The sequence below is a fragment of the Equus caballus genome, chromosome 28, assembly GCF_041296265.1.
Source record: "Equus caballus isolate H_3958 breed thoroughbred chromosome 28, TB-T2T, whole genome shotgun sequence".
NCBI lineage: Eukaryota > Metazoa > Chordata > Mammalia > Perissodactyla > Equidae > Equus > Equus caballus.
The window spans coordinates 4,998,097-5,013,050 of NC_091711.1; positions in this window are offsets into that span (position 1 = coordinate 4,998,097).

Consider the following 14,954-nt stretch of genomic DNA (forward strand, 5'->3'; position numbering starts at 1 on the left):
GACGCCGGAAGCACCTGCCGAGCACGCCAGAGCCACCTGCTCGACTCACCAGAACCACCTACCAGACACACCAAAATCACCCGCCAACTATGCCAGAATCCTATGGCGGACAGTCCGGAATCACCTGCCGGGCATGCCGGAACCACCTCTACGACGTGCCAGAAGCATGTGCCAGACACGCCGGAACAACCTACTGGACAGAACGGAACCACCTGCCGGACCTGCCGGGACCAACTGCCGAGCACGCCGGAACCAAATGCCGTACATGCCAAAATCACCTGACAGCTACGACAGAACCACTTGGAGGACTCTCCGGGATGACCTGCCGGGCATGCCAGAACCACCTCTCAGACGTGCCAGAACCACGTGGCGGACAATTCCGAATCACCTGCCGGGCATGCTGGAACCACCTCTCAGACATGCTAGAAGCATGTGCCAGAGACACCGGAAGCACCTGCTGAGCACTCCACAACCACCTCCCGGACAGACAGGAAGCACCTGCCAGACACGCCGCAACCACCTCCCGGGCAGACAGGATCAACCTGCCGGACACAGCTGAACCACCAGCCCAGCTACCGGAACCACCTGCTCGAATCAACAGAAACACCTGCTGGACACGCCAAAATCACATGCCATCTACGCCAGAACCACTTGGCGGACAGTCTGGAGTCACCTGCCAGGCATGACGGAACCACCTCTCCGAAGTGCCAGAAGCATGTGCCGGACACGCCGGAACAACCTACTGAACAGAACGGAACCACCTGCCGGACGTGCCTGAACCACCTGCCGAGCATGCCGGAAGCACCTGCCGAGCTTGCCAGAACCACCTGCCGGACACACCAAAATCACCTGACAGCTATGCCAGAACCTCTTGGTGGACAATCCGTAATCACCCACTGGGCATGCCGGAACCACCTCTCAGATGTGCCAGAAGCACATGCCGGAAACGCCGGAACCACCTGCCAGACACACCAAAATCACCTGCCGGCTATGCCAGAACCACGTGGCGGACAGTCCTGAATCACCTGCTGGGCATGCCGGACCCACCTCTCAGACGTACCAGAACCATGTGCCAGACATGCAAGATCCACGTCCTTAATACACTGGAACCACCTGCCGAGCACGCTGTAACCACCTGCTCGACTCCCAGGACCCACCTGCCAGACATGCCAAAATCACCTGCCAGCTATGGCAGAACCACTTGTTGGTGAATGCAGAATCACGTGCCCTGAATGCCGGAACCACCTCATAGACGTCCCAGAAGCACGTGCCGGACACGCCAGGACCACCTACCGGACAGTCCGGAACCACCTGCCAGACTCATAACCACCTGCTTGACTCGCTGGACACATCTGCCGGACACACCAAAATCACCTGCCGGCTACGCAAGAACCACTTGGCGGACTCTCAGGAGTCACCTGCCGGGCATGCGGGAACCACCTCTCATGTGCCAGAGCCACATGCCGGACAAGCTGGAACCACGTGTCGGCCACACGTGAACCACCTGCTGAGCTCGCCGGAATTACCTGCTCCACTCACAGGACCCACCTGCCGGACATGCCAAAATCACCTGCTGGCTATGCCAGAACCACTTGCCGGACACTCTGGAATCACCTGCTGTGCATGCTGGAACCACCTCTCAGATGTGCCAGAACCACGTGCCGGACACGCTGGAACCACATAATGGACAGACCGGAACCACCTGCCAGACATGCCAGAACCACCTGCCGAGCATGCTGGAGCCACCTGCTCGACTCGCCGGAGCCAAATGCCGGACACGCCAAATTCACCAGCTGGCTATGCCAGAACCACCTGGCGCACACTCGGAATCATCTGCCAGCCATCTCAGCACAACCTTTCATACGTACCAGAAGCATGTGCCGGACGTGCCGGAACCACCTCCAGGACAGACTGGAACCAACTGCCAAACTTGCCGGAACCACCTGCTTGACTTGCTGGACCCACCTGCTGGACATGCCAAAATCACCCGTCGGCTATGCCAGAAACAGTTGGCGGACAAGCCAGAATCACGTCCTGGGCATGCCAGCACAACCTGTCACATGTGCAAGAACCACGTGCTGGACACGCCAGAACCACCTCCCAGACAGTCTGGAACCACCTGGTAGACATGCCGGAACCACCTGATCGACTCACCGGAACCACAGCCGGACACGCAAAATCACCTGCCGGCTATGCCAGAACCACTTGCCGGACACTCCTGAATCATCTGCCGGACATGTCGGAACCAGCTCTCAGACACACCAGAACCACGTGCTGGAGACGCCGGAAGCACCTGCTGAGGATGCCGGAGCCACCTGCTCGACTCGCCAGAACCACCTGCTGGACACGCAAAAATCACCTGCCGGCTATGCCACAACCAGTTGGTGAACACTTCGGAATCACCTGCCGGGCTTGCTGGAACAACCTGCCGGTCATGCAAAAATCACATGCCAAATACGCCAGAACCACTTGGCAGACACTCCGGAAACACCAGTCGGGCCGGCCAGAACCACCTCTCAGACATGCCAGAACCATGTGCCTGAGATGCCGGAACCACACCCCGAACAGAACGAAACCACCTGCGAGACCCGCCTGAACCACCTACCTGACACGCCAAAATCACCTGCCGGGTATGCCAGAACCACTTGGAGGACACTCCAGAATGACCTGCCGGGCATGCCAGAATCACCTCTCAGACGTGCCAGCACCACGTGCCAGACACGCGGGAACCACCTACCGGACAGAAGGGAACCACCTGCCGGACACGCCGGAACCAACCGGCCAAGCACGCCAGAGACTCCTGCTCGACTAGACAGAAACACCTGCCAGATATGCCAAAATCACCTTCCGGCTACACGAGAACCACTTGGCGGACAATCCGGAATCAACTGCCGGTCATGCCAGAACCACCTCTCAGAGGTGCCAGAACCACGTGCCATAGATGCTGGAACCACGTACCGGACAGACCGGAACCACCTGCCAGACTCGCCGGAAGCACCTGCCGGCTACGTCACAACCACTTTGCGTACAAGCTGGAATAATGTTTTGGGCATGACGGCACAACCTCTCAGACATGCCAGAAGCACGTGCCGGACACACGGGAACCACCTCCAGGACAGACCGGAACCACCTGCCGGACACGCCGGCACCACCTGCTTGACTCACCAGAACCACCTGCCGGACACGCCAAAATCACCAGCCGGCTACGCCACAACCACTTGTCAGACACTCCGGAATCACCTGCCGGGCATGCTGGAACCACCTCTCAGAGGTGCCACAACCACATGCCGGAGACGGCGGAAGCACCTGCCGAGAATGCCGGAAGTTCCTGATCCACTCCCCAGAACCACCTGCCAAACACACCAAAATCCCCTGCCGGCTATGCCAGAACCACTTGGTGGACACTCCAGAATCACCTGCCGTGCATGCCAGCACAACCTCTCAGAAGTGCCAGAAGCACGTCCCGGACAGGCCGGAACCATCTCCCAGACAGACTGGAACCACAGGAAACACTCGCCGGAACCACCTGCTTGACTCACCGGTCCCACCTGCCGGAGACGCCAAAATCACCTGCCTGCTACACCAGAACCACTTGGCGGAGAAGCCGGAATCACGTGAAGGGCATGCCGGTACAACCTCTCAGACGTGCCAGAACCTCGTGCCGGACACCCCAGTACCACCTGCTGGACAGACTGGAACCACCTGCTGGAAACCCCGGAACCACTGGCTCGAAACGCCGGAACCACCGCCGGAAATGCAAAATCACCTGCCAGCTATGCCAGAACCACTTGGTGAACACTCCGGAATCACCTGCGGGGCATGCCGGAACCACCTCTCAGACATGCCAGAACCACATGCCAATGACACCGGAAGCACCTGCGGAGCACCCTGGAACCACCTGCTCGACTCACCAGAACCACCTGCCGGACACGCCAAAATCACCTGCCGGCTACGCCAAAACCAGTTGGTGAACACTTCGGAATCACCTGCCGGACTTGCTGGAACCACCTGCCAGTCACGCCAAAATCACCTGCCAAGTAAGCCAGAACCACTTGGCGGACACTCCGGAAACACTTGTTGGGCCAGCCGGAACCACGTGTCGGACGTGCCAGAACCATGTGCCTTAGATGCCGGAACCACACCCCGAACAGACCGAAACCACCTGCCAGACCCGCCTGAACTACCTGCCCAGCACGCCGGAACCACCTACCTGACACGCCAAAATCACCTGCCGGGTATGCCAGAACCACTTGGCGGGCACTCTGGAATCATCTGCCGGACATGCCGGAATCAGCTCTCAGACACACCAGAACCACGTGCCGGAGAGGCCGGAAGCACCAGCCGAGCATGCCTGAGCCACCTGCTCGACTCACAAGAAACACCTGCCCGACACGCCAAAATCACCTGCTGGGTACGCCAGAACCACTTGGCGGACACTCCGGAAACACCTGCTGCGCATGCCGTAACCACCTCTCAGACGTGCCGGAATCACATGCCTGACACGCCGGAAACACCTACCGCACAGACCGGTACCACCTGCCAGACATGCCGGAACCACCTGCTGAGCACGCCGGAACCACCTGCCAGACACGCCAAAATCAACTGCTGGCTATGCGAGAATCACCTGGCGGACAGTCCGGAATCACCTGCCCGGCATGCAGGAACCACCTCTCAGACGTGCCGGAACCACGTGTGGACCCGCCAGAACCACCGCCCTGACATGCCGGAACCACCTGCTTGACTCGCGCGAACCACCTGCTGGACACGCCAAAATCTACTGCCAGCTACGCCAGAACCACTTGGCGGACACTCCGGAATCACCTACTGGCCATCCTGGAACCAGCTATCAGACATGCCAGAACGATGTGCCAGACACGCCAGAATCACCTCCGGGACAGACCAGAACCATCTGCCCGACCTGCCTGAACCAACTGGTGAGCACACCGGAACCACATGCTCGACTCGCCGGAACCACATGCCAGACACGGGAAAATCACCTGCTGCCTACGCCAGAACCACTTGGCGGACACTCAGGAATCACCTGCCAGGCATGCCAGCACAACCTCTCAGAAGTGCAGGAGCACGTGGCGGACAGGCCGGAGCCATTTCCTGGAGAGACCGGAACCACAGGAAAGACTCGCACGAACCACCTGCTTGACTCAGCAGAACCATCTGCCGGATACGCCAAAATCACATGCCGGCTATGCCAGAACCACTTGGCCGACACTTCGGAATAACCTGCCATTCATGCCGGAACCGCCCCTCAGTTGTGCCAGAACCACGTGCTGGACGCCCCGGACCACTTCCGTGAAAGACCAGAACCACCTGCTGAGCATGCCGGAAACACCTGCTCGACTCCCGGGAACCGCCTCCGGGAAAACTGTCATAGAAATGCAGGTCAAATGGCTTTTCTTGCCAGCCCTTAACTCGCCACTTTAGAACTTCTGCTTCTGCCACAATTGCACCTTGCCAACCCGGCTCAGACGAAATGCCTACATCTTCCCCTTAAGCAACTGGGCTAAGTCCCAAATGATTGAGCGTCCACGTGCTTAGGAGGCGATAGGCTGCACGCCCTTTTCCAACCACCATTGTGCACTGCTGGAGAGAGTGTCGGAAAGCAGCTATGTCAGAAAGACCCCTTTGCTCTCAGCCGTGCCCTACATTGCTCTAGAGGCAGGAGGCACAAGGCACTGGCACCACCCCTGAAGGGGATCAGAAAGCACCTATGGCAGAAAGCCCCCTTTGCTCTCAGCCGTGCCGTCCATTGCTCTGCAGGTGGAAGGCACAAAGCACTGCCTCCATCCTTCAATGGGAGACAAGCCATAAACTGTCTTGCCTCCAGCTCTTTAGGAAGCTGACAAACAACTCGTTTTCCACAGTCCTGTTACAGCATACGAGGAACCTCTCATACAAAGGCAGCTCAAACGGCATTTCTTCCCAGCCCTTAACTTGCAGCTTTAGGACTTCTGCTTCTGCCCCAATTCCACCTTGCCAACCCGGCTCAGACGAAATGCCTACATCTTCCCCTTAAGCAACTGGGCTGAGTCCCAAATGATTGAGCGTCCACGTGCTTAGGAGGCGATAGACTGCACGCCTTTTTCCAGCCACCATTGTGCACTGCTGGAGAGAGTGTCGGAAAGCAGCGATGTCAGAAAGACCCCTTTGCTCTCAGCCATGCCCTCCATTGCTCTAGATGCGGAATGCACAATGCACTGGCTCCACCCCTCAAGGGGCGACAAGCCACAGACCATCTTCCTTCCATCTCTTTAGGAAGCTGAGAAAGAACTCGCTTTCAACAGTGCTCTTTCTGTGTCCTGGCAACATCTCATAAAAAGTCAGCTGATATGCCGTTTCTTTTCAGCGCTTAACTCGCCGATTTAGAACTTCTGCTTCTGCCAGATTTCCACCTTGCCAACCTGGCTCAGACGAAATGCCTACATCTTCCCCTTCAGCAACGGGGACGAGGCCCAGATGATTGTGCTTCCACATGCTTACCAGGAGCAGACAATAGGCTTTTTACAAACCGCCATTGTGCACTGGGTCAGAGAGTGTCAGAATGCACGTATGTCAGAAAGGGCCCTTTGCTCTCAGCCGTGTCCTCCATTGCTCTAGAGGTGGAAGGCACAAAGCACTGCCTCCATCCTTCAATGGGAGACAAGCCATAAACTGTCTTGCCTCCAGCTCTTTAGGAAGCTGACAAACAACTCGCTTTCCACAGTCCTGTTACAGCAGACCAGGAACATCTCCTACAAAGGCAGCTCAAATGGCATTTCTTCCCAGCCCTTAACTCGCAGCTTTAGAACTTCAGCTTCTGCCACAATTCCACCTTGCCAACCCGGCTCAGACAAAATGCCTACATCTTCCCCTTAAGCAACTGGGCTGAGTCCCAAATGATTGTGCAACCATGTGTTTAGCAGGGGAGAGACAATACGCTTTTCACCAACCACAGTTGAGCACTGGTGGAGAGAGTGTCAGAAAGCAGCTATGTCAGAAAGGCCCCTTTCCTCTCAGTCTTGCCCTCCATTGCTCTAGATGCGGAATGCACAATGCACTTGCTCCACCCCTCAAGGGGCGAAAGCCACAGACCATCTTTCTTCCATCTCTTTAGGAAGTTGAGAACAAACTCACCGGACGTATAAAAAGGAATCATGCCCCTTAGATTCCAGAAATCCCCGGGAGACATGCCAAAACCACCCTCCGCAAACTCTCAAAGAACCACACATTCATGCCAGAACGACCCAACAGGCACACCAGAAGCACCCACCTTGCATGCCAGAACCACCTGTAACCACCTGCCGGACACAGTGGAATAATGATTCTGACACTGCAGAACCATCTCTTCAACATGCCAGCTGCATACAACAGACACGACGGAACCAGATTGCAAACGTAGCACAACAACATGCCAGACACATTGGAAACAGCTGATGGATATGCCGCAAACAGGTGCCAGAAACACTGAAACCACCTGCGGAGTATGTCAGTACTGGGGGCCAGAAATGCCACCAACACCTGTATTACAAGCCAGAGCCACGAGCCCAAAAAGCAGGAAAGACCTGCTGGAGATGCCAAAATAACCTGCCAGTGACGCCAGAACCACTTGGCTGACACTTAGGAATCAGCTGCCTGGCATGCCCGAAGCACCTCTCAGACGTGCCAGAACCACGTTCTGGACATGCCAGCACCACCTCCCAGACAGACCAGAACCACCTGCCAGATACGCCAGAACCACCTGCTGAGCATGCCAGAACCACCTGCTCATCTCAGCGGAACCACATGCCGGACATGCCAAAATCACCTGCCGGCTATGCCAGAACCACTTGTCGGACACTCCGGAATCACCTGCCGCCCATGTCAGCACAACCTCACAGACGTGCCAGAAGCATGTGCCGGACATGCAGGAACAACCTCCAGGACAGACTGGAACCACCTGCCAGACATGCCTGAACCACCTGCCGAGCAAGCCGGATCCACCTGCTCGACTCCTAGGACCAACCTGCCGGACATGCCAAAATCACCTGCCAGCTAAACCAGAACCACTTACTGGAGACTCCGGAATCACCTACCGGGCATGCCAGCACAACCTCTCAGACGTGCCTGAAGCACATGCTGGACATGCCGGAACCACCTCCAGGACAGACTGGAACCAACTGCCAAACTCGCCAGAACCACCTGCTCGACTCGCCGGACCCACCGGCCTGACATGCCAAAATCACCTGTCGGCTAAGCCAGAACCCCTTGGCGGACACTCGGAATCACCTGCTGGGCATGCTGGAACCACCTCTTAGATGTACCACAACCACGTGGCGGACACGCTGGAACCACGTGCTGGAGAGACTGGAACCACCTGCCGGCCCCACCTGAACCACCTTCTGAGCACACTGGAACCACCTGCTCGACTCGCAGGACCAACTGCCGGACAGGCCAAAATCACCTGCCAGCTAAGCCAGAACCACTTGCCGGACACTCCAGAATCACCTGCTGGGCATGCCAGCACAACCTCTCAGACGTGCCAGAAGTACGTACCGGACATGCCGCAACCACCTCCAGGACACACCAGAACCAAACGCCAAACTCGCCGGAACCACCTGATTGACTCACCGGACCCACAGGCTGGATACGCCAAAATCACCTGCCGGCTACGCCAGAACATCTTGGCAGACAAGCCGAAATCAAGTGCCGGGCATGCCGGAACCACCTCCCGGACAGAGCGAAACCACCTGGCAGACACGCCGGAACCACCTGTTTGACTCGCCGGAACCACCACCGGACAAGCAAAATCACCTGCCGGCTATGCCAGAACCACTTGCCAGACACTCCGTAATCATCTGCCAGACATGCCGGAACCAGCTCTCAGGCACACCGGAACCAAGTGCCAGAGACGCCGGAAGCACCTACTGAGCATGCCGAGCGACCTGCTCGACTCACCAGAAACACCTGCCGGACAAGCCTAAATCACCTGCCGGGTACTCCAGAACCACTTGGCGGACACTCCGGAATCACCTGCTGTGCATGCCGGAACCACCTCTCAGATGTGCCGGAAGCACGTGCCGGACACACCGGAAACACCTACCGGACAGACCGGAACCACCTGCCAGACATGCCGGAGCACGCCGGAGCCACCTTCTTGACTCGCCGGAACCACCTGCCGGACACGCCAAAATCAACTGCTGACTATGCGAGAACCACCTGGCGGAGAGTCCAGAATCACCTGCCGGGCATGCGGGAGCCACCTCTCAGACGTACCCGAACCACGTGCCGGACACACTGGAACCACGTCCTGGACTGACTGGAACGACCTGCCAGACATGCCTGGACCACCGGCAGAGTACACAGGAACCACCTGCTCCACTAACAGGACCCACCTGCCGGACATGCCAAAATCACATGCCGGCTCCACCAGAACCGCTTGGCTAACACTCTGGAATCACCTGCTGGGCATGCCGGAACCACTTCTCAGACATGCCAGAACCACATGCCAATGACACTGGAAGCACCAGCCGAGCACACCGGAACCACCTGCTCGACTTGCCAGAACCACCTGCCGGGCATGCCAAAATCACCTGCTGGCTATGCCACAACCAGTTGGTGAACACTTTGGAATCACCTGCCGGGCTTGCTGGCACCACCTGCCAGTCACACCAAAATCACCTGCCAGCTACGCCAGAACTACTTGGCGGACACTCCAGAAACACCTGTTGGGCCGGCCGGAACCACCTCTCAGATGTGCCAGAACCATGTGCATGAGATGCTGGAACCACACCCCGAACAGACCGAAACCGCCTGAACCAACTGCCGAGCACGCCAGAACCACCTGTTAGACTCGCCGGGACCACCTACCTGACAAGCCAAAATTACCTGCTGGGTATGCCAGAACCACATGGCGGACACTCTGGAATCATCTGCCAGACATGCCGGAACCAGCTCTCAGACACACCAGAACCACGTGCCGGAGACGCCGGAAGCACCTGTCGAGTATGCCGGGGCCACCTGCTCAACTCACCAGAAACAGCTGCCGGACACACCAAAATCACCCGCCGGGTACGCCAGAACCACTTGGCGAACACTCCGGAATCACCTGCCACGCATGCCGGAACCACCTCACAGACGTGCTGGAAGCACGTGCCGTACATGCCGGAAACACCTACCTGATAGACCAGAACCACCTGCCAGACATGCCTGAAACACCTGCCGAGCACGCCGGAACCACCTGCTTGACTCGCGAGAACCACCTGCCAGACACACCAAAATCAAGTGCCAGCTACACCAGAACCACTTGGCGGACACTCTGGAATCACCAGCCGGGCATGCCGGAACCAGCTCTCAGAAGTGCCAGAACCACGTCCCGGACACGCCGGAACAACCTACTGGATAGAATGGAACCACATGACGGACGCGCCTGAACCACCTGCCGAGCATGCCGGAACCAACTGCTCGACTTGCAGCACCCACCTGCCGGACATGCCAAAGTCAGCTGCCCCCTATGCCAGAACCACTTGCCGGACACTCTGGAATCACCTGCCAGGCATGATGCAACCACCTCACAAACCTGCCAGAACCATGTGCTGGCGATGCCGGAAGCACCTGCTGAGTTCACCAGAACCACCTGCTCGACATGCCGGAACCACCCGCCGGACACGTCAAAATCACCTGCCAGCTACGCCAGAACCACTTGGCAGACACTCTGGAATCACCTGCCGCGCATGCCGGAACCACCTCTCAGATGTGCCGGATGCACGTGCCAAAAACGCCGGAAACACCTACTGGACAGACGGGAACCACCTGCCAGACATGCCTGAAACACCTGCCGAGCACGCCGGAACCACCTGCTTGACTCGCGAGAACCACCTGCCAGACACACCAAAATCAAGTGCCAGCTACACCAGAACCACTTGGCGGACACTCTGGAATCACCAGCCGGGCATGCCGGAACCACCTCTCAGACGTGCCGGAAGCACGTGCCAGACACACTGGAACCCCCTACTGGACAGTTCGAAACAACCTTCCTGACCCGCCAGAACCACCTGCTGAGAACGCCGGAACCACTTGCTTGACTCGCGAGAACCACCTGCCAGACACGCCAAAATCAACTGCAAGCTATGCCAGAACCACTTGCCAGACACTCCGGAATCACACGCCGGGCATGCCGGAACGACCTCTCAGATGTGCCAGAACCACATGCCACAGACTCCGGAATCACCTGCTGGGCATGCCGGAACAACCTCTCAGACATGCCAGAACCACGTGCCGGACACGCGGGAACCACTTGGTGGACACTCTGGAATCACCTGCCTGCTACGCCAGAACCACTTGCCGGACACTCCGGAATCACCTGTCAGGCATGCCGGAACCAGCTCTCAGACGTGCCAGAACCACCTGCCAGAGACACCGGATGCAGCTGCCGAGCACGCCGGAACCTCCTGCTGGAGACGCCAAAATTACCTGCTGGCTAGGCCAGAACCACGTGGCGGACTCTACGGAATGACCCGCCGGGCATTCCAGAACCACCTCTCAGAAGTGCCGGAAGCACGTGCCGGACACGCCGGAACCACCTACTGGACAGTCCGGAACCACCTGCCAGACCCGCCTGAACCACCTTCTGAGCACGCCGGAACAACCTGCTCGACTCACTGGAGCCGCCTGCTGGACACGCCAAAATCACAAGCCGGCTATGCTAGAACCACTTGCCAGACACTGCGGAATCACCTGCAGGGAATGCCGGAACCACCTCTCAGATGTGCCAGAACCACATACCGCAGACTCCAGAATCACCTGCCGGGCATGCCAGAACCACCTCTCAGACGTGCCAGAACCACATGTCGGACAGTCCGGAATCACCTGCCGGGCATGCCGGAACCACCTCTCAGACGTGCCACAACCACTTGCCGGAGAGATCGGAAGCACCTGCCGAGCTCGCCGGAACCACCTGCTGGACACGCCGGAACCACCTGCCTGACAGACCAAAATCATGTGCCGGCTGCACCAAAACCACTTGGTGGACACTCCAGAATCACCTTCGGAGCATGCCGGAACCTCGTCATGGATAGACTGCAAACACCTGCTGGACCTGCCTGAACCACCTGCCGAGCACACTAGAACCACCTGTTCGACTCGCCAGAACCACCTGCCAGACACACCAAAAACACCTGCGGGCTATGCCAGAACCACTTGGAGGACTCTTCAGGATCACCCGCTGGGCATGACGGAACCACCTCTCAGACGTGACAGAACCACATGTCGGACACTCCGGAACCACCTGCCGAATATGCCGGAACCACCTGATCCACTCCCCAGAACCACCAGCTGGACACGCCAAAATCACCTGCCGGCTACGCCAGAACCACTCAGCAGACACTCTGGAATCACCTGCCGGACATGCCGGAACCACCTCTCAGACATGCCACAACCACGTGCTAGACACGCCGGAACCACCTACTGGACACAACGGAACCACCTGCCGGACACGTCTGAACCACCTGCGGAGCATGCAGGAACCACCTGCTCGACTCGCAGGACCCATCTGCCAGACACGCAAAAATCAACTGCTGGCTGTGCCAGAACCACTTGCCGGACTTTCTGGAATCACCTGCCGGGAATGCCGGCCCACGTCTCAAATGTGCCAAAATCAAGTGCCGGAGACGCCAGAAGCACCTGCCGAGCTAGCCGGAAGCACATGCTGGAATCGTCGGAACCACCTGTGGGACACACCAAAATCACCTGCCAGCTATACCAGAACCACTTGGTGGACAATCTGGAATCACCTGCCGGACATGCCAGAACCACCTGTCAGACGTGCCGGCACCACATGCCGGACACGCCGGAACCACCTCCCAGACAGACCGGAACCACCTACCGGACCTGCCTGAACCACCTGCCGAGCATGCCGGAACCACCTGCCGGACACACCAAAATGACCTGCGGGCTAGGCCAGAACCACTTGGAGGACTCTCCGGGATCACTTGCCGAGCATGCCGGTACCACCTCTCAGATGTTCCAGAACCACGTGGTGGACAGTCAGGAATCACCTGCTGGGCATGCCGGAACCACCTGATCAACTCCCCAGAACCACCAGCCAGACATGCCAAAATCACCTGCTGGCTACACCATAACCACTTACTGGACATTCCAGAATCACCTGCTGGGCATGCCAGAACCACCTGTCAGACGTTCCAGAACCGCATGCCGGAGACGCCGGAATCACCTACCGGACAGAATGGAACCACCTCTCAGACACGCCAGAACCACCTGCCGAACAGGCCGGAGCCACCTGCTCAACTCGCCAGAACCACCTGCCGGACTGGCCAAAATCAACTGCTGGCTATGCCAGAACCACCTGAGGGACAGTCTGGAATCACCTGCAAGCCATGCTGTAACCACCTCTCAGACGTGCCAGAACCACGTGCTGGACACGCGGGAGCCACTTGGTGGACACTCTGGAATCACCTGCCCACACGACAAAACCACCTACAGGACAGACGGGAACCACGTGCTGAGCATGCCAGAACCACCTGCTTGACTCGCCGGAACCACCTGCCAGACAAGCGAAAAATCACCTGCAGGCTACAACAGAACCACTTGGCAGACACTCCAGAATCACCTGCCGAGCATGCCGGAACCACCTCTCAGACATGCCAGAACCACATGCCGGACATGCTGGAACCACCTAATGGACAGAGTGGAACCACCTGCTGAGCACACCGGAGCCACCTGCTCAACTCACCGGAACCAAATGCCGGACATGCCAAAATCACCTGCCGGCTATGCCAGAATCACATGGCGGACACTCGGGAATCACCTGCCGGCCACATCAGCACTACCTCTCATATGTGCCAGAAGCATGTGCCGGACATGCCGGAACCACCTCCAGGACAGACTGGAACCAACTGCCATACTCGCTGGAACCACCTGCTTGACATGCCGGACCCACCGGCTGGACACGCCAAAATCACCTGCAGGCTACGCCAGAACCAGTTGGCGGACAAGCTGGAATCACGTCCCGAGCATGCTGGCACAACCGATCAGATGTGCAAGAACCACGTGCTGGACACGCCGGAACCACCTCCCAGACAGTCCGGAACCACCCGGCAGACACGTCGTAACCACCTGTTCGACTCACTGGAACCATCGCCGGACACGCAAAATCACCTGCCAGCTATGCCAGAACCACTTGCCGGACACTCCGTAATCATCTGCCGGATATGCCGGAACAAACTCTCAGACACAACAGAACCACATGCCGGAGATGCCGGAAGCACCTGCCAAGCATGCCGGAGCCACCTGCTCGACTTGCCAGAAACACCTGCCGGAACGCCAAACTCACCTGCCGGGTACGCCAAATCCACTTGGCGGACACTCTGGAATCACCTGCCACGCATGCCGGAACCACCTCTAAGACGTGCTGGAAGCACATGCCGGACACGCCGGAACCACCTACAGGACAGACCTGAACCACGTCTAAGACGTGCCGGAACCACATGCCGAGCACACCAGAGCCACCTGCTCGACTCGCCAGAACCACCTGCCGGACACCCCAAAATCAACTGCTGGCTATGCGAGAACCACCTGGCATACAGTCCGGAATCACCTGCTGGGCATGCGGGAACCACCTCTCAGATGTACCCGAACCACGTGCCGGACACGCTGGAACCATGTCCTGGACAGACTGGAACCACCTGCCGGACATGCCTGGACCACCTGCCAAGCACGATTGGAACCACCTGCTCCACTCACAGGACCTACCTGCCAGACATGCCAAAATCACATGCCGGCTATGCCAGAACCACTTGCCGGACACTCTGGAATCACCTGCCGGGCATGCCGGAACCACCTCTCAGATGTGGCAGAACCATGTGCCAGACACACCGGAACCACCTCCCGTACAGACCGGAACCTCGTGCTGGACACGCCTGAACCACTTGGTGTGCACTCTGGAATCATCTGCCGGCCACTCTGAA